A 19,973-nucleotide genomic window follows, 5' to 3' on the forward strand; every position below is an offset into this window, starting at 1 on the left:
GTGCTGTTAGGGAAGCGCGAGCGATGCAGCCAGGAGGTTATCCGATTATTGCTGTATCAGTGTGCTACTGCAGCAGCACACAGACAGCAATGATCAGTGTGACGTGCTGAGGAAGGAGGGGTGCCGGACATTAGGGGGTGCCTGTGCACCCCAGGCACCCCCCGTGCGCACGCCTATGCCAATGGCGGATTTTACCTATGGGCTGCAGGATTAGTGAAGTGAGGAGAGAGACAGATAATTATTAAATGTATTGTAGTATTTTCTCTGACGTCCTAGTGGATGCTGGGAACTCCGTAAGGACCATGGGGAATAGCGGCTCCGCAGGAGACTGGGCACAACTAAAGAAAGCTTTAGGTCACCTGGTGTGCACTGGCTCCTCCCACTATGACCCTCCTCCAAGCCTCAGTTAGATTTTGTGCCCAGCCGAGGTTGGATTCACACTAGGGGCTCTCCTGAGCCCTTAGAAAGAAAGTATAGATTTAGGTTTTTTATTTTCAGTGAGACCTGCTGGCAACAGGCTCACTGCAGCGAGGGACTAAGGGGAGAAGAAGCGAACTCACCTGCTTGCAGCCGGATTGGGCTTCTTAGGCTAGTGGACACCATTAGCTCCAGAGGGATCGACCGCAGGCCCAGTCCTTGGTGTTCGGTCCCGGAGCCGCGCCACCGTCCCCCTTACAGAGCCAGAAGCAAGAAGAGGTCCGGAAAATCGGCGGCAGAAGACATCAGTCTTCACCAAGGTAGCGCACAGCACTGCAGCTGTGCGCCATTGCTCCTCATGTACACCTCACACTCCGGTCACTGAGGGTGCAGGGCGCTGGGGGGGGGGGGGCGCCCTGAGCAGCAATATTAACACCTTGGCTGGCAAAAATACCACAATATATAGCCCCAGAGGCTATATATGTGGTAAATACCCCTGCCAGAATCCAGAAAAAAGCGGGAGAAAAGTCCGCGAAAAAGGGGCGGAGCTATCTCCCTCAGACACACTGGCGCCATTTTCTCTTCACAGTGCAGCTGGAAGAAAGCTCCCCAGACTCTCCCCTGTAGTTTTCAGGCTCAAAGGGTTAAAAAGAGAGGGGGGGCACTAAATTTAGGCGCAATATTATATATACAAGCAGCTATTGGGGAAATTTCACTCAGTTATAGTGTTAATCCCCACATTATATAGCGCTCTGGTGTGTGCTGGCATACTCTCTCTCTGTCTCCCCAAAGGGCTTTGTGGGGTCCTGTCCTCAGTCAGAGCATTCCCTGTGTGTGTGCGGTGTGTCGGTACAGCTGTGTCGACATGTTTAATGAGGAGGCTTATATGGTGACGGAGCAGATGCCGATAAATGTGATGTCGCCCCCTGTGGGGCCGACACCAGAGTGGATGGTTAGGTGAAAGGTATTAACCGACAGTGTCAACTCCTTACATAAAAGGGTGGATGACGTAACAGCTGTGGGACAGCCGGCTTCTCAGTCCGCGCCTGCCCAGGCGTCTCAAAGGCCATCAGGGGCTCAAAAAAACGCCCGCTCACTCAGATGGCAGACACAGATGTCGACATGGAGTCTGACTCCAGTGTCGACAAGGTTGAGACATATACACAATCCACTAGGAACATCCGTGACTTAATCCCGGCAATAAAAAATGTGTTACACATTTCTGACATTAACCCAAGTACCACTAAAAAAGGGTTTTATGTTTGGGGAGAAAAAGCAGGCAGTGTTTTGTTCCCCCATCAGATGAATGAATGAAGTGTGTGAAAAGCGTGGGTTCCCCCCGATAAGAAACTGGTAATTTCTAAAAAGTTACTGATGGCGTACCCTTTCCCGCCAGAGGATAAGTTACGCTGGGAGATATCCCCTAGGGTGGATAAGGCGCTCACACGGTTGTCAAAAAAGGTGGCACTGCTGTTTTAGGAAGGGCCACTTTGAAGGTACCTGTTGATAAAAAGCAGGAGGCTATCCTGAAGTCTGTATTTACACACTCAGGTACTAGACTGAGACCTGCAGATCGTGCTGCTGCAGCGTGGTCGGTGACCCTGTCACACATGAGAACATATTAAAGACGTCGTCTTATATATGAGGGATGCACAGAGGGATATTTTGCCGGCTGGCATCCAAAATGAATGTAATGACCATTCTGTCAGGAGGGTATTAGAGACCTGTCACTGGACAGGTGATGCTGACTTTAAAAGGCGCATAGAGACTCTGCCTTATAAGGGTGAGGAATTATTTGGGGATGGTCTCTGGGACCTCGTATCCATTACCTCAGGTTTCCTCACAGACTAAGAAAGCACTGTATTATCAGGTACAGTCCTTTCGGCTTCAGAAAAGCAAGCGGGTCAAAGGCGCTTCCTTTCTGTACAGAGACATGGGGAGAGGGAAAAAGCTGCACCAGTCAGCCTGTTCCCAGAATCAAAATTCTTCTCTCGCTTCCTCTGAGTCCACAGCATGACGCGGGGACTCCACAGGTGTAGCCAGGTACGGTGGGGGGCCGTCTCAAAAAATTTCAGCGATCAGTGGGCTCGCTCACAGGTGGATCCCTGTTTCATTCAAGTAGTATTTCAGGGGTACAAGCTGGAATTCGAGATGTTTCCCCCCCGCCGTTTCCTCAAATATGCCCTGCCAACAACTCCCTCAGGCAGGGAGGCTGCGCTAGAGACAATTAATAAGCTGTATTCCCAGCAGGTAATACTCAAGGTGCCCCTACTTCAACAAGGACGGGGTTACTATTCCACACGGTTTGGGGTACCGAAAGCGCATGGTTCGGTGTGACCCATTTTATATTTAAAATCCTTGAACACATACATAAAAAAAAAAAAAAAAAAAAAATTCAAGTTCAAGATGGAATCGCTCAGGGCGGTTATTGCAAGCCTGGACGAGGGGGATTACATGGGATCCCGGGACATCAAGGATGCTTACCTGCATGTCCCCATTTACCATCTTAGCCAGGAGTACCTCAGATTTGTGGTACAGGATTACCATTACCAAGTCCAGACACTGCCGTTTGGACTGTACATGGCACCGAGGGTGTTTACCAAGGTAATGGCCAAAATGATGATACTCCTTCGAAAAAAGGGAGTTTTAATTATCCCGTACTTGGACAATATCCTTATAAGGGCAAGGTCCAAGGAGCAGTTGCTAGTCGGGGTAGCACTATTTTGGAAAGTGCTACAACAGCACGGTTGGATTCTAAACAGTCCAAAGTCACAGCTGGTTCCTACGACACGTCTACTGTTCCTGGGGATGGTTCTGGACACAGAACAGAAATAAGTGTTTCTCCCGGAGGAGAAAGCCAAGGAACTGTCATCTCTAGTCAGAGACCTCCTGAAGCAAAAACAGGTATCGGTGCATCATTGCACGCGAGCCCTGGGAAAGAATGGTAGCTTCCTACGAAGCAATCCCATTCGGCAGGTTCCATGCAAGAGGGCCGCAGGTTCGGCATACAGGACTAGGTCCTAGTGACCATGGATGCCAGCCTTTGAGGCTGGGGGGCAGTCACACAGGGAAAAAACTTCCAGGGACTTTGGTCAAGTCAAGTGACTTCCCTACACATAAATATTCTGGAACTGAGGGCCATTTACAATGCCCTGAGTCAGGCAAGGCCTCTGCTTCAAAACCAGACGGTACTGATCCAATCAGACAACATCACGGCAGTCGCCCATGTAAACCAACGGGGCGGCACAAGAAGCAGGATGGCGATGGCAGAAGCCACAAGGATTCTCCGATGGGCGGAAAATCATGTGTTAACACTGTCAGCAGTGTTCATTCCCGGAGTGGACGACTGGGAAGCAGATCTTCTCAGCGGACACGACCTCCACCCGGGAGAGTGGGGATTTCATCCAGGCGTCCCGCCTCAACAAAAAGCTATAAAAGATATTGTGCCAGGTCAAAGGACCCTCAGGCGATAGCTGTGGACGCTCTGGTAACACCGTGGGTGTACCAGTCGGTTTATGTGTTCCTCCCTCTGCCTCTCATACAAAAGGTACTGAGAATAATAGGAAGGCGAGGAGTAAGAACGATACTCGTGGTTCCGGATTGGCCAAGAAGAGCTTGGTACCCAGAACTTCAAGAAATTATATCAGAGGACCCATGGCCTCTGCCGCTCAGACAGGACCTGCGGCAGCAGGGGCCCTGTCTGTTCCAAGACTTACTGCGGCTACGTTTTGACGGCATGGCGGTTGAACGCCGGATCCTAAAGGAAAAGGGCATTCCGGAGGAAGTCATTCCTACGCTGATTCAAGCCAGGAAAGATGTAACTGCAAAACATTATCACCGCATATGGCGAAAATATGTTGCTTGGTGTGAGGCCAAAAAGGCCCCAACAGAGGAATTTCAACTAGGTCGATTTCTGCATTTCCTACAAGCAGGAGTGTCTATAGGCCTAAAATTAGGCTCCATTAAGGTACAGATCTCGGCTCTGTCGATTTTCTTCCAAAAAGAACTAGCTTCAGTACCTGAAGTTCAGACATTGTAAAAGGAGTGCTGCATATTCAGCCCCCGGTTGTGCCTCCAGTGGCACCTTGGGTTCTCAACGTGGTGTTGAGTTTCTTAAAATCACATTGGTGTGAGCCACTAAAAACCGTGGATCTAAAATATCTCACGCGGAAAGTGGTCATGTTATTGGCCTTGGCTTCGGCCAGGCGTGTATCAGAATTGGCGGCTTTGTCATATAAAAGTCCTTATCTGATTTTCCATATGGATAGGGCAGAATTGAGGACTCGTCCCCAGTTTCTCCCTAAGGTGATATCAGCTTTTCACTTGAACCAACTATTGTAGTGCCTGCGGCTACTAGGGACTTGGAGGACTCCAAGTTACTGGACGTAGTCAGGGCCTTGAAAAATTATGTTTCCAGGACGGCTAGAGTCAGGAGAACTGACTTGCTGTTTATCCTGTATGCACCCAGCAAACTGGGTGCTCCTGCTTCTAAGCAGACTATTGCTCGCTGGATTTGTAGCACAATTCAGCTGGCGCATTCTGCGGCTGGACTACCGCAGCCAAAATCTGTAAAAGCCCATTCCACAAGGAAGGTGGGCTCATCTTGGGCAGCTGCCCGAGGGGTCTCGGCTTTCCAACTTTGCCGAGCTGCAACTTGGTCAGGGGCAAACACGTTTGCTAAATTCTACAAAATTGATACCCTGGCTGAGGAGGACCTGGAGTTCTCTCATTCGGTGCTGCAGAGTCATCCGCACTCTCCCGCCCGTTTGGGAGCTTTGGTATAATCCCCATGGTCCTTACGGAGTTCCCAGCATCCACTAGGACGTCAGAGAAAATAAGATTTTACTCACCGGTAAATCTATTTCTCGTAGTCCGTAGTGGATGCTGGGCGCCCATCCCAAGTGCGGATTGTCTGCAATACTTGTATATAGTTATTGCCTAACTAAAGGGTTATTGTTGAGCCATCTGTTGAGAGGCTCAGTTATATTCATACTGTTAACTGGGTATAGTATCACGAGTTATACGGTGTGATTGGTGTGGCTGGTATGAGTCTTACCCGGGATTCAAAATCCTTCCTTATTATGTCAGCTCGTCCGGGCACAGTGTCCTAACTGAGGCTTGGAGGAGGGTCATAGTGGGAGATGCCAGTGCACACCAGGTGACCTAAAGCTTTCTTTAGTTGTGCCCAGTCTCCTGCGGAGCCGCTATTCCCCATGGTCCTTACGGAGTTCCCAGCATCCACTACGGACTACGAGAAATAGATTTACCGGTGAGTAAAATCTTATTTTTTTAGGCCTTAGGGGCCTATTCACCAAATTATATTTGCAGGTGTTTTCAGGGGGTACCTGCATATATTAAGGAGCTCCAAAATGTCACATTTAGGGACCACAGCAAATATCTCCAGTATCTGCTCCCCACCATTCCTGACAGTAGAAGCAGCCCCGAGCTCCGGAATGCCAAGCCTATGAGATACAGATTGCTAAAATTACTGGAAGAGGGTTCTATAGGAACTCTACCCGGCAATGAATGCTGCACGTGGATGGTCAGCAGACTGTACATGCGCAGTAACAAAGGAGCTCCCCGATATGGAAGTGAAGTAATAGCATTAGCGATCATTTCACAGCTCAAGTTACACCTCACAAGGACGGTCTCCTTTTGGATCCTCTGTCCCTTCGTTTCTATTTTAATACGTATGGGTTGTACATAATTTATTGCTGTGAATAGCCGTGATAAGAAATTATAGTTATCAGGTCTTAAACCCAATAATTGCTAAATATGCATTAGTCTCCAAACTAGAAGAAAATCCCTTCAACCCAGGTATTCCTGATAATAGATTCAGGGCCGTAACTAGATGTGTGCGGAGGGGACTTCGCACATAGCGCTGCAGGGTAGGGGGTGCTGTGGGTGACACTAGTGAATTTTCTGTTTTAATTGCTTTTACTTGCAGCTTCTACCTTTTTTGAAGCCCAGCATTTCCTGACTGGCCCTGTCTCCTACCCTGACGCCTTCAGTCGCTGACTGACAGGCAGAGGCGGTCGCTGGGCGGAAGGGGGCGGCACGGTGGTGTTTGGCCGCCATTTTGTGGGCACGGTCTAGCCAACGCAGGCGTGGCTGGACCTTGCGGGGGGTGGGCCGCAGCGGCTGTGTGACAGGGACTGACTGAATGGGGCAGGGACTGACATGCGGCGTGGACTAGCCCTGTGCTTGGCGTCCCCTCACATGTCAGTGTGGATGATCGTAGCAGTGCTAAATTTAGCACAGCTACGATCAACTCGGAATGACCCCCATAGTGCTCATAAGTTTTTATGCAGGATCACAAAGCTCAATAAGTAAAGTGTTGGATTAGAATTACCGTATATAGGCCCTCATTCCGAGTTGTTCGCTCGGTATTTTTCATCGCATCGCAATGAAAATCCGCTTAGTACGCATGCGCAATGTTCGCACTGCGACTGCGCCAAGTAACTTTGCTATGTAGAAAGTAATTTTACTCACGGCTTTTTCATCGCTCCGGCGATCGTAATGTGATTGACAGGAAATGGGTGTTACTGGGCGGAAACACGGCGTTTCAGGGGCGTGTGGCTGAAAACGCTACCGTTTCCGGAAAAAACGCAGGAGTGGCCGGAGAAACGGTGGGAGTGCCTGGGCGAACGCTGGGTGTGTTTGTGACGTCAACCAGGAACGACAAGCACTGAACTGATCGCACAGGCAGAGTAAGTCTGAAGCTACTCTGAAACTGCTAAGTAGTTAGTAATCGCAATATTGCGAATACATCGGTCGCAATTTTAAGAAGCTAAGATTCACTCCCAGTAGGCGGCGGCTTAGCGTGTGTAACTCTGCTAAATTCGCCTTGCGACCGATCAACTCGGAATGAGGGCCATAGGTTGTATAGGTTATAGTTTTGGATCCTGGGTATGGCAGTATATTGAAATGTGTAATTTAATAAAGGGTATTGTAATTGAATAACAATGAACTCTCAGGTTAAGTGCATGAATGTGATATAAGGAGGATTTGTGTTAAAATCCATTCTCTTGCAGTGGTCTATAAATGTGTGTGTATATATAAAAATGGGGGGAGGGGGGGTGTCAATTCTCTCTCTGGCACAGGGCATCAAAAAGTCTTTTTACATCTCTGAGTAGATTTCACACCCATATAGTTAGTGGGGATTAGCATATGCTTTACAGTATTACTATATTATTATATAATTCTCTTAATATACAGTGCAACACTTTGTCCCACATATTACTGATAATACATTGCTCGTTACACATTAACAAAAATGGCAGAGCCCCAATGTATCTAGTTACAGCAATTCCTATGAATAATAGCTACAGTTACATCAGGGAGCAGTTGTGTAAGTACAAAGTTGCCAGAATGTGTCATTTATAAACATGTTATGCCAACAAATGTCAAAGCATGGTGTAATATATGTATTATGCAGACAATTCTTTGACATCGCTGGGGCATAAGACACAGTCAGGTTTCTGACTCCCTGCATGCAGCATATCTCACAACAGGACATGAGATACATTTTTAAAACAATCCTGAATATTTGCCTCACTCCGCATTTGCCCACAACAATTAGCTACACAGCCTGGACTGTCTCACCTTCATCGGCCATCTTTGCTACTAATATCATGGCTCAATTTTGTAAAGGTTTACAGGGTTAAAAGATTGACATTACAATGGATAACACAGAAATGATTTCTTGTGGTGACATTTTGTTTCATAATATGTAACCCCAATAAGTGATTTGATTCACTGGCCATGCTTCAGGCAGGTTACTATTCCCAATCATAATCTGCGTGGATAGTAAATCAATCAAAACGTAAACCCCCCCCAAAACTTTTGTCAACCATTGTCATGTGGACATTTTGAACCTGTTGACCTTAATGCATATCGGCCTTTCATCTGTTGACTTTTTGTACCTGTCGACCTAATGCATGTTGACCATATGGTGTCAAACTATTGACTGTTGACCCAGACACTATTTCCACTATTACTGTAACATCGATCCCAAATTCCCATGATGTTTAATGCATTTCGTGCAGACAGTTTATGTATACAATGGAAATTAATTTAAGAGCAAGCAAAATGACTACAGTATACAGGTGGATCAGGTTTATTCAGAGATAGGGTCTTATTTATCAATATTAAAGTGCAAACTGCTTCTTCTGTATGAGTATCTAAAACAATACTAAAGTAAGTTTTTATTTTATTTTGCAGTTACAACCATGCAGAAACAGGTCAGCAGCACTCCTGAAATGTGCAGAAATACTGTACAGCGACAAAGAAAACAGGGTGCACTGAACTATCTCTACAAATAATGGAATCCACTCTCACTGCTGGTGCTCCTGTTCTGAGCTGAAAACAGAGGACATCAGCCACACGTGGATACGCTGCTCAGATTTATTGTGACTGCAAGCCTGGTGTACAGCAAGTAGGAGCAGGTGAGTTGGTTGGAGGTGGTTTACAGACCCAACTAGAAAAAGGACGGTCATGCTGCTCGGACTCTTTCCTTACAATTGCTTGTAGAATTATTGGCAACTAACCAGCAGGCACACAATTGAAAACGATTAGGTGATGGAATTTCTATCAACTTACACCACTGATTGACTTTGAAACCAGTTAGTTATATCAGATATTAAAGGGTCTAGTTACTAAGGGGGAGATGCACTAAGCAGTTAAAAGAGTGGAGAAGTGAGCCAGTGGAGAAGTTGCCCGTGGCAACCAATCAGCATTAACGTAACATTTATAATTTGCATACTATAAAAGTATATACGGCAGCTGATTGGTTGCCCCATGGGTAACTTCCCTACTGGCTCACTTCTCCACTTTTATCACTGCTTAGTACATGTCCCACTTAGTGGCCAAGTTGACAGAGGACACATCTGTACATTTCCCTTTTCATGAGAAAGCAGCTTATCAACTCACAAGGGATAAGTGACATCACTGAGGTAATTTGTGTTATAACTTCCAGTGTTTTAATAGGCTGCACTAACAATGATCTCATCAGTTCCTAATGAATTGCTAAGCAACAGTCTCATAAATAATCAGTCCATACAATATAGTACTTGCTTCAGGGGCGCTTTAAGAGAGGAGGAGGCCCATATGCAGCCTCCTCCGTTCGGACCCCCTCCTCTCTGCTGGCAGCGTTGGAGAGTCTGGGCACTAGAGGGCTCAGACTTTACTGCACATGTGCAGATCTCTGGGAAAATGGTGTGGCGGCCACTTTCCCATTGATCACACTGCAAATATGCCGAACACAATGAAAATGCCCACTGTTCCATTTTAACAGTGATTTAACTGCATTGCTGACATCGGCATGCGACTCTGGAGGGGTAAGTATTCAAATAAAAGGGGTGCAGTGTGTGCAGTGTGGGTCCCCCGGACTAAGGAGCCCATGTGCACCGTACACACTGCACCCATTGTAAATATTCCAGTGACTTGCTTACTTTTCTTTCTGTGCTCTGGAAGATCTGGGGACAGGGTTTGGCTGGCCCACAGGGGTGCAGCGAAAATCCACAGTAGGCCCCAGTGTCTGAGAGCCCCACCACTTCCTCTAATGTTCCAGACAGTGCACTCAAAATATACATTATTACTCTATTAGAGAGGCACATGGTCTCTAATGACTGTTCAAGCCTCTGTGTGGGCTGGTGTCACCCCATGGTGGGGATTTATTCATAAGTCTGACATCTGCCAATAGAGAATTTCTGAACACATAGAAAACATATTGAATAAAGGATAATTGACCCAGAAGCAGATCTGATTAAACAAATCTAGTATTAAAAGATATTAAAAAGAAAAAAGAGTGCTGGGGTATATAATATGTGATCCATATATGGTTAATAACTTTTATATAAACACACTGTTATATGCTCTGTGGAGGAGATATAGACCCTCATTCAGTAGTCATCGCTACTGCTGCGTGTACGCAGATGGCTGCTATCTGGTTATATGCGCTGCAACGGCAGTGCACATGTGCGAGTGGTCTTTATGCGATCATATCCCGGAAAGGATGTGTTCACATAATGATTGACAGTGGCGGCCGTGGGATGTTTTTTGAGGCAGCTGCGTGATTTCACACGCAGCCGCTATGACCCGAAAAATGGCGGTGATGCGCATGCATATGTAGCCATGCTGCATATGCAGGGAGTGATCCCTAATTTCCTGTTCTGCAATGCGATCACAATTCCATTGTGATTGCATCGCTGGGCAGGACTTTGCATGCTGGGTTGTCTTTCTCTGTGCTGGGCAGCCTCCAGAATGCGATCTTCAGCAGTAACAGACTCTACTTTTTAGCAGAATCTGCTACTGAAGCTGAATAGTGTCCATAATCTTAATATTTACCTATTTAATTAATTCACATAAAAATATCAGCAGGAACTAGCAAGTTTCCTCTGTAAACACTCAAGGCACTAGGACCCAGAGTCACTGGGAGTTTTGACTTCCGATCTGAAGAATATCACCACCAGGCTATTGAGGATGTGCAGCCAACCCCATCTATACTGTTTAGAGATACCCTGATGCTTGCAATTGTCACTATTGTGACCACCGTTTTGTTACTGCTGTTAACCCCTGCATTATCGCTGTTATCTGATGTTATCAATAAACTGGTATCCTGGTTAAGGACTCTGGGGTCTAAACCTTGGAGAGAGACAAAGTGGACGGAGATAAAAAGTTGAAACCAGCTCCTAAATGCCATGTTACAGGCTATGTTTGAAAAATGACAGTTTGGAGATGATTGATAGTACTTTATCTCCATCCACTTTATCTCTCTCCAAGGCTTAGTACAGAGACCCCTCTGTGTGGTCTAACAGTCATTTTAACATTCTATCTGACACCTATTGTGACCACCCCCCCCAATAGGCTATATCAATAGTCTGGTCAGTCCGAGTCCATAGGGGATCCATTCAGCATACCAACAGACGGGATGCTGGCAGCCATGTGACTGACACTGGAATGCCAACACCATTCAGGAGATCCTAAGGTAAGTATCAGGGTTCATCTTAGGCTTAGGGCCCAGGAGGGTTAGGCACTAGGGGGGTGGTTAGCCCTAACCACCACCCCCCGAGGGTTAGCCCTAGCTGCCAATCCTGGAGGGATAGCCATAGCCATCACACCCTGAGGGTTAGGGTAGGGGACTGGGGAGGGTAAAAATACTTACCCCTCAATGTTGGGATCTTCAATGTTGGGATGCCAGTGTCAGTCATGCGACCACCGACATCTTGACCACCGGGATGCCATACCAAACCCATACATAGTTATCAGTATCAGTATTTTGCATTCGATTGAGGCTCTCAGTGTTGGCTAAATTGCAGTCCACTGACGGTTGTACCTGCAACAAAGAACGATGTCCTGATGTCTGGTTTTCTAGTGGGTGTTTCCTCTAAAATCTGATTTTCGCAGGAGTGATTTCCTCATCTTCAAAATGCAAAACGTTTCAAGGATATACTGTCCTCTTCCTCAGACATGTGGTATCAGGAATAGTACATGAAGATAGCATGACATGTAAAGCAATACCCACTATCATAACTAGCAATAAATATCTTTCAAATTAAAAATATATTTTTTAGAAATAGCAGTTTCCAGTAACAGTCCAGAATGCCATATGTATATTACAAAGCATTGCTGGTTCTAGGGTAGATAATTCTGCTATGGCTCAGGACATTCAGCAAGTAATTTCCATTTTCCTCATTTGTCAGTGCTATATTTGGAAGGAACAAGCCAGTGAAAAGAACCAACGTCAAGTTCAAGTTGACCTTGAAGGATGAATAAAACAACTAAACCTAGGCACTTCTCTTTGCTTTAAAATTTAGCTTCATGTCACTCCCATATATTTAAGAGTAGAATACTTGAACACCTTGATACTTGCAAACCAAATAAAATAAATGCAAGCTGGAAGGAGCTGCTGTTTCAATCAGTGCAAGTAAGTGAAGTGCATATGAGAACTTCTTCATGTACAATAAAGTAAAACACAAATAGATATAAGTAGTGACATCTCTAGGGGCAACCTGCAAGGGACTAATAAAAACAATTCCATAAAAATCTACTTTGATTAAACATAAATTTCAAATATGAACAGTGAAGCTAAAAAACATAATTCTTGGTTAATCTTTAATGTGCTGGATTTTATGTGTGTCAAAAAACAGATACTGTAGACTGGAGTTACTGTGACAACACTGGTCATGCCCCTGTGTATGCATTGACTGTGTGTACAGGTGGTATAGCAGATTGAGTGTACACAATAGTGGATGCTCTGAGACTATGAATACCCCAGTTAACCAGTCTGATGATTTAATAAAGGACCAATGTGAAGCTACAGCCATACTCACAGTTATGCATACACAGACATGTAGCATGGAGTGGAGCAGAGCCGGCCATAGGCATAGGCAAACTAGGCAATTGCCTAGGGCATTTGATATGCCTAGGGGCATCAGCAGCTTCTGCTGATTAAAATGATATGTGGCATGCCTATATTCTGTTTGTAGCATTTCATATGCAGATACAGCCACAGTCTCACACAGCATAAAGGCATGCTGCATATCATTTAATCAGCAGAAGCTGCATGTGCATCCTAGCCACATAGCAATGGATGCATTTTCATTAAAAAAAGGTGCCCGACGTTAGCATTGAGGCAAAATCTATGAGGACACATCTGTATCCAAGCAGAGACAGAGGTCACAGTGTTAGTTGCAGTGTGAGTGCTATGTGCATGTGAGTGGGTTGGTTGTGCAGTATTGTTCAGAATATGTGTAAGGTGCATTATGTGTGTCATGTAAATATACATTAATAATGTGCAACATATGTGTAAGGGGCACTATGTGTGTCATTATGGGTATAAGGGCATTAATAATGTGCGGCATATGTGTAACAGGGTTCTACTGTATGTCTGTCATTACGTGTAAAGGGGCACTAATAATGTGCAGCAAATGTGTAGGTGGCATTATGTGTGTCATTATGTGTATAAGAGCATTAATAATGTGCGGCATATGTGTAAGGGACATTATGTGTAAAAGGGCATTAATAAAGGTTGCCATAATGTGTAAGGCGCATTATGTTTATAAGGACATTAATAAGGTGTCTCAAATGTGTAAGGGGCATTACTGTGTGGAATTATGTGTATAAAGGCATTACTAATGTGTGGCATTATGTGTATAAGGTGCTCTACTATGTGGCGTTGTGTATAGAAAGGGCACTACTGTGTGGTCTAATGTGAATAAAGAGCAATAGGGTGTGGTGTAATGTGAATAAGGAGCAATTCAGTGTGATGTAATGTGAATAAGGGGCTCTACTGTGAGGAGTAATGTTTATAAGGTAAAGTAATACTACTGTGGGATGTAACATGAATTAGGGACACTATCGCATGATCAAATGTGAATAAAGTTGCAGTACTGTGTGGCGTAATTGGAATTGGGGTTACTATTGTGTGGCAATGCCCCTTGCCAGCAAAAACACACCCCTTTTTGGGCTGTGCGCCAAATGTGCGAGCTGTTCCTATTTAAAGTATAGGGGGTACAAACACCAAAATAAGGACTGCTATGGGTGAGGGGTGATGGTGCTGGGAAAAAGGTGCAAGGTCAGAGGCGGAACCAGCGGTGGTGCTAAGGGGCACCAGCCAAAATCTTGCCCAGGGCATCATATTGGTTAGGGCCGAATCTGGAGTGGAGCATGTGCAAAGCATACAGGTCCCCAGTCTAGGAAGTGGAGTGGATGCAAGCAGTACCAGGCTGTCCATGGTGGCTCTCTATAGCGGCATTGGTAGTGATCGCATGGGGTCTCTCCTGGAGCTAAGTGGAAGTAGACATGAGTGGTTTGGTTTTGTTGAAAACCAAACACACCTAAGCTTTTAGGATCCGAGTAGAATCAAGTCCCAACTCAGATCAATTTTGGGGATCTGAATTGCATGTAAGTCCCTCCATCTTGATTTCAGGTGCCATTTTACTCAGGAGAGTGTATGGTGGGATGAGTAATATTGACTGGAAAGGATGGTAAATACTGTAAATGTTATTGATGTTAATAATACTATAGGAACATAAACAGGTCCAAGTTACATGATTTCAGTTGCTTTTACCGATTTTGTTTTGTAACGCAATACATTTTTATTGAAAAAGTAGAAGAAGTAGATGTGGAGTATTTAAATCCGAGAGTTTCCATTTCAAAGCTGCAATGAATACTAGCGGGTGATTCTCCAGAAAGTGAACATAAAGTCCTGTGCATCACATGCTTTTCATTTTTTTTCTTTTAAAGTGGTCTATTAACAAATTGTTGTTATATGAAAACTTAATTGCTTAGTAGCAATGCCTTACCCTGTAACTTAAGACCCGCTAAAATCTTGGTATTTTGGAAAAGTATGTCATTTTAATTTGTGTAGCTGTCCCGTGCATCACGGAGAATCACCCATGAGATGATTTTGGGCAGGGAGGAGTTAGATCATTTCCAATATTGGGCCAAGGACACTCTCGTAGCTATAAAGATATGGTCGACTACATATTTGGTATGAGATCGAACCGATATAGGTAAATGATGCAAGAGTGCAATTTCAGGAAGGTGGGAGAGTGATTCTGAAGAATGCTGGGTAATTAAGTTAATGACAACCAAAGTGGCTGAATTACTGAACATTACCAAAAGATATGAAGTTACCCACCATTCCACAGTTTCTCCAGCAAAATTTGGAGGACTCCGGCCATATTCTTTGTAATTGGTATAAACCATGAACGAGTTTAAACACCATTTTAGAATGGTTAAGCATTTGGACATCTTAAACATATTTGTAAATAATGCAGTCCAATCCTCATTAGTCAGGAAAATTTGGAGGTCTGCCTCCTGTTTAGTTTGAATTAGTAACATACTGTTCAGTAGTAACATAGTTTCTGAGGTTGAAAAAAGACAATTTGACCTTTGAGTTCAACTTATTTGTGGTCTCCTACGCTGTATTATTTTTAGGACTAATTTTGTCTGTTTCTAATGTCGGCCATTGTATTTATTCCTCTTTTACTTTTTAGAACTATAGTGCGTGACTACACACCATAACCCTGTATACCCTTATCCATTAGGTACTTATCTAGCCCATTCTTAAAGGTGTTGACCGAGGCTGCCATTTCTACTCTCTTAGACAGGGAATTCCAAACACGTATTGTCCTTACTGTGAAGAAACCTTTACATTTCTGTGTGCTAAATCTCCTCTCCTCCAACCTAAGTGGGTGTCCACATGTCCTCTATGTTGATCTTACCAAAAACAGATCCCCCTGTGTATTGTCCACTTATATATTTGTAAATGTTGATCATGCCCCCTCTTAGTCTCCTCTTTTCTAGTGTAAACATGCCTAGTCTTTGGGTACTGCTTTTTAATTTGCTATCTATGTGAACAAGTCTTTTTGCAGTACATAATCTCCTAATTTTACCCCATTTAGTATGTAGGTGTTATTTTTGTTCTTTCTACCAAAGTGCATTACCTTACACTTGTCTGTATTGAAGCTCATTCTCCATTTTGCAGCCCATGCTTCCAGTTTAACTAAGTCGTTCTGAAGAGACTCAGCATCTTCCCCCATATTTATAACCTTACACAATTTGGTATCGTCTGTAAAAATTAACACCATGCTCTCTAGATCTACTGCGAGATCGTTAATGAAAATGTTGAACAATAATGGTCCAAGTACAGACCCTTGTGGCACACCACTTAGTACTTCAGTCTAATTTGAAAAAGTTCCATTTACCACAACGCGCTGCTCCCTATTATCTAACCAATTTCTGACCCAAGTGCATATTGTGCTCCCTAGCCCTAGTTCTTGTAACTTATAGATAAGTGTCATGTGCGGTACTGTGTCGAAAGCTTTAGCAAAGTCTAAAAAGATTACATCCACCTCCTTACCATGACCAAGGTTCGCACTAACTGTTTCATAAAAACCTAGTAAGTTTGTTTGACATGATCTATCCTTCACAAAGCCATGTTGGTTTCTATTAATATGCTTATTGGCTTCAATTAACTTTGGTATGCTATCCCTTAGAATACCGTCCAGTACTTTCCCCACTATAGGTGTAAGACTAACTGGTCTATAATTAACCGGTTCAGCTTTACTTCCTTTTTTGAATATTGCCACTACTTCCGCTATATGCCAGTCTTTGGGAACTATGCCTGATTTAAGTGAGTCATTGAAGATCAAAATAGCGGTTCAGAGTGAAGCTCCGTGAGAACCCTTGGGTGAATTCTGTCGGGACCAGGTGACTTATTAATCTAAAAAATTTTAAAATCGGTAACGGACTACCTTCTCACTTAAATAAGCACTTAGCAGTGAGATATTATCTTTGTTGAGCTTGTGTGATAATCTCTGCATCTGGTCCTCTCTTGTGAATACTGATGAGAAAAATGAATTTAATTTATTCGCAATGTCATTATCATTTTTGATTAGGACTCCCAGCTTGTCCTTTAAAGGGCCTATACTTTCCTTCTTTAATCTTTTGCTGTTGATATATTTAAAAGTTTTTGGGGTTTGATTTGCTTTCCTTTGCTACTAGCTGTTCAGTTTCTACTTTAGCCGCTCTTATTTCTTTTTTGCATATTTTGTTACAATCCTTATAGTGCTGGAATGACACCGCATTCCCGTCTGATTTGTATTTTTTGAATGCTCGCCTTTTTTTGCCCATTAGTTCCTTAATCTTTTTGTTAAACCACATTAGTTTGGAATTTTTAGTCCTTTGTTTGCTGCTCATAGGAATACATTTGTGAGTATTACTAACGAGCAGTGATTTTAATACCTCCCATTTCTCCGTAGTATTTTTTCCTTGAAACAGAATTTCCCATTAAGTGTCCCTTAAAGCTTCCATCATCATGTCAAAGTTGGCTTTGCTAAAGTTTAGAGTCCTAGTTGAGTCAACATAGGACTGCTTATGAAAACTGATATTGATTGTGACCATATTGTTTTCGCTGTTTACTATGGGCTCCCCTACTATAATATTTGATATCAATTCCCCATTGTTAGTTAATATCAGGTCTAAGATTGCATTGTACCTAGTTGTTTCCTCGATTAGTTGAAGTAAGTAGTTCTCATTTAGTGTGTTTAAAAACATATTACCCCTGGCAGTATCACATGAACCATTTGTCCAATTTATCTCTGAATAGTTAAAATCTCCCATCACTATTACGTTACCTACTCCTGCTACTTTTTCAATTTGCTTCAGTAACATTTCCTCATCAGACACATTAATACCAGGTGGCTTGTAGCATAGCCCCAACACTATTTTTTTCGTTCCCTTTCCCCCACATGCAATTTCTACCCATAATGTCTCAACAGTATTTCCAGTCTCCTTGTGAATATCTTCCCGTATATCAGGTTTTAAAAATGTCTGTATGTAAAGACATACCCCTCCTGTCTCTAAGCCACACATTTACCTCCCTAATCTCCCTCTGCCTCCCTGGGCTAGCACATGGCACAGGTAATATTTAGAGAATATTACCTTAGAGGTCCTTGCCTTTAGTTTCTGACCTAAATCCCTATAATCTTTCTTAAGGACATCCCACCTACCACTAACTTTGTCGTTGGTGCCAATGTGCACCAAGACCGCCGGGTCTTTCCCAGCCCCTCCCAACAATCTTTCTACCTTGTCCGCGATGTGCTCCCGGGAGACAACAGACTGTACGGTGATAACGGTCCCAGTAGCAGATTGTTCTGTCTTCCTAATAATATAATCCCCTACCACCACAAACTGACTAGGTACCTTGCTTTCATTTGTCCCATCTGTGCCAGAGGAACCGCTCCTCCAGTTGCTAGAGGGAACAGTCTCCTCCAGCTCCGTCATTTCCTCACTACCATCCTCGGAATCTTCATTGAATCGGGCAAGTTTATTGGGGTTTGATAGTTCAGAGATGTCGTGCCTTCCCCTCTTCTTCAACTGTGACCCAGCTGGCTACCTGGTTGTCCTTGTCTACCGGTTCCCCCCCTGCAACCCCTCCACCATTCTATCTAAGCTCTGCTCAAGATTGCGAATATCCTTCATGTCGCATAATGGTTTGCTCTAGATCAGTTACCTGGGACGCATACATCATGCACGATATGCACTGAGTGAGATTCTCAATCATGGCCCCACCCATTTTGTTTGTAAAGTCTAACTCCCTGTTATCTTCAGATAAAATAATTCAATCTATGCAATACAATACAGTACTGTAGCCTAGCTGTGAAGAGAAACAATATTCAACAACAGAACAGTAATTGTTAAAACAATACAATGAAGGACAAGAGGAGATACAGAAGGACAGGGAAAATAAAAACACAGTCACTTATACAGTAATGTAGTTAAGCTTATACTTATCTATCCTTGTGTGGCCCCTGATCTTTTTCTTGTTCGCTGCAGTAGTCCCCGGCTATCTGCAAAAAGCTCTTCAAGTAGTAGCAGCAGCAACGGCAGCAGTCTCTGGCCTCTCCATCACGCTCCTCTGATAGCTGCAGCAGCAATCTCTGGCCCACTTGTGCAGCTACTTCTGGCAGCAGCAGTAGGCTCTGATCCCTCAGGCAGGCTGTGGGGGCAGCAATTTGTGGCTCGGCCGCAGCAGCTTCACTGGGCAGCCCCTAGTACACACACACACACACACACACACACACACACACACACACACACACACGTAGCTCCTCACTCACAAAATCGCAGCCACTCACACAAATACAAAAACGCAGCCCCTCACACACACACAATATCTCAGCCCCTCACGAAAAAATGCAGCCCCTCACACACACACACACACACGCACGCACACGCACGCACGCACACACACACACACACACACACACACACACACAGCCCCTCACACACTTACACAATATCTGGGCCTCACACACACAAAAACACAGCCCCTTGCACACTCAAAATTGCAGCCTCTCACACACTCACACAATATCTTAGCCCCTCACACACTCACAATATCTCAGCCACTCACACAAAATGCAGCCCCTCACACACTCTCAAGGTCGCAGCACCCCCCCACAACACTTTCACAAAGAGCGGCAGCTCTTACTCTTGCTGCATGGTCCGCTCAGCACCCCCCCCCCTTCCCCCGGCACCCACTATGTCCCCTCTCCAGCACCCGGTCTGACCAGCACATGCACAGCACAGAGACAGGCACCCACTTCCCCCTCACCAGCACCACTCTCACACACGTGCAACAGTCAGCCACTTCCGGTTCCGGGTCACGGCTTCCGCATCACTTCTCCTCAGTACTGGCTCCCGGCTCTCCGTCAGCACTCCTCCACAATTACATGTTTCTTATCTTATATAGAGGACTAGAGAGTATTATATAACATTGAAATGCCCCCCCTCCCCCCACCCCCTTATGGACTAGACAGAAAAATTTGGAGGTTATAAAAGGAGGAGTGGGGAGAGGTTGTAAATTGGTAGAGTTGGAAAGTACCCAATGCCTGATTTGTAGGTATTTATAAAAATCAGTAGTGAAAATAAAACATTGTTTCTGAATTTGATGGAATGATTTCAGGTGTTGATTATCATACAAATCTCTAATTTAGAGGTTCCCAAACGCAGTCCTCAAGGCACCTCAACAGTCCAGGTTTTAG

The 19,973-nt window shown here is 44.5% G+C and overlaps 1 long non-coding RNA gene across 4 annotated transcripts in view; it reads left to right on the plus strand.

Moving 5' to 3' along the window:
- Positions 1 to 12,318, plus strand: part of LOC134943532 (uncharacterized) — a 49,045-nt gene extending 36,727 nt beyond the window's left edge. For all 4 annotated transcript variants that reach the window (XR_010181592.1, XR_010181594.1, XR_010181593.1 and 1 more), the window contains exons 5-6: positions 8,641 to 8,864; positions 12,120 to 12,318. This is a non-coding gene — a long non-coding RNA (uncharacterized LOC134943532). The remainder of the gene's footprint in view (positions 1 to 8,640; positions 8,865 to 12,119) is intronic.
- Positions 12,319 to 19,973: the final 7,655 nt, after the last annotated feature.

The sequence above is a fragment of the Pseudophryne corroboree genome, chromosome 7, assembly GCF_028390025.1.
Source record: "Pseudophryne corroboree isolate aPseCor3 chromosome 7, aPseCor3.hap2, whole genome shotgun sequence".
Taxonomy (NCBI): Eukaryota; Metazoa; Chordata; class Amphibia; order Anura; family Myobatrachidae; genus Pseudophryne; species Pseudophryne corroboree.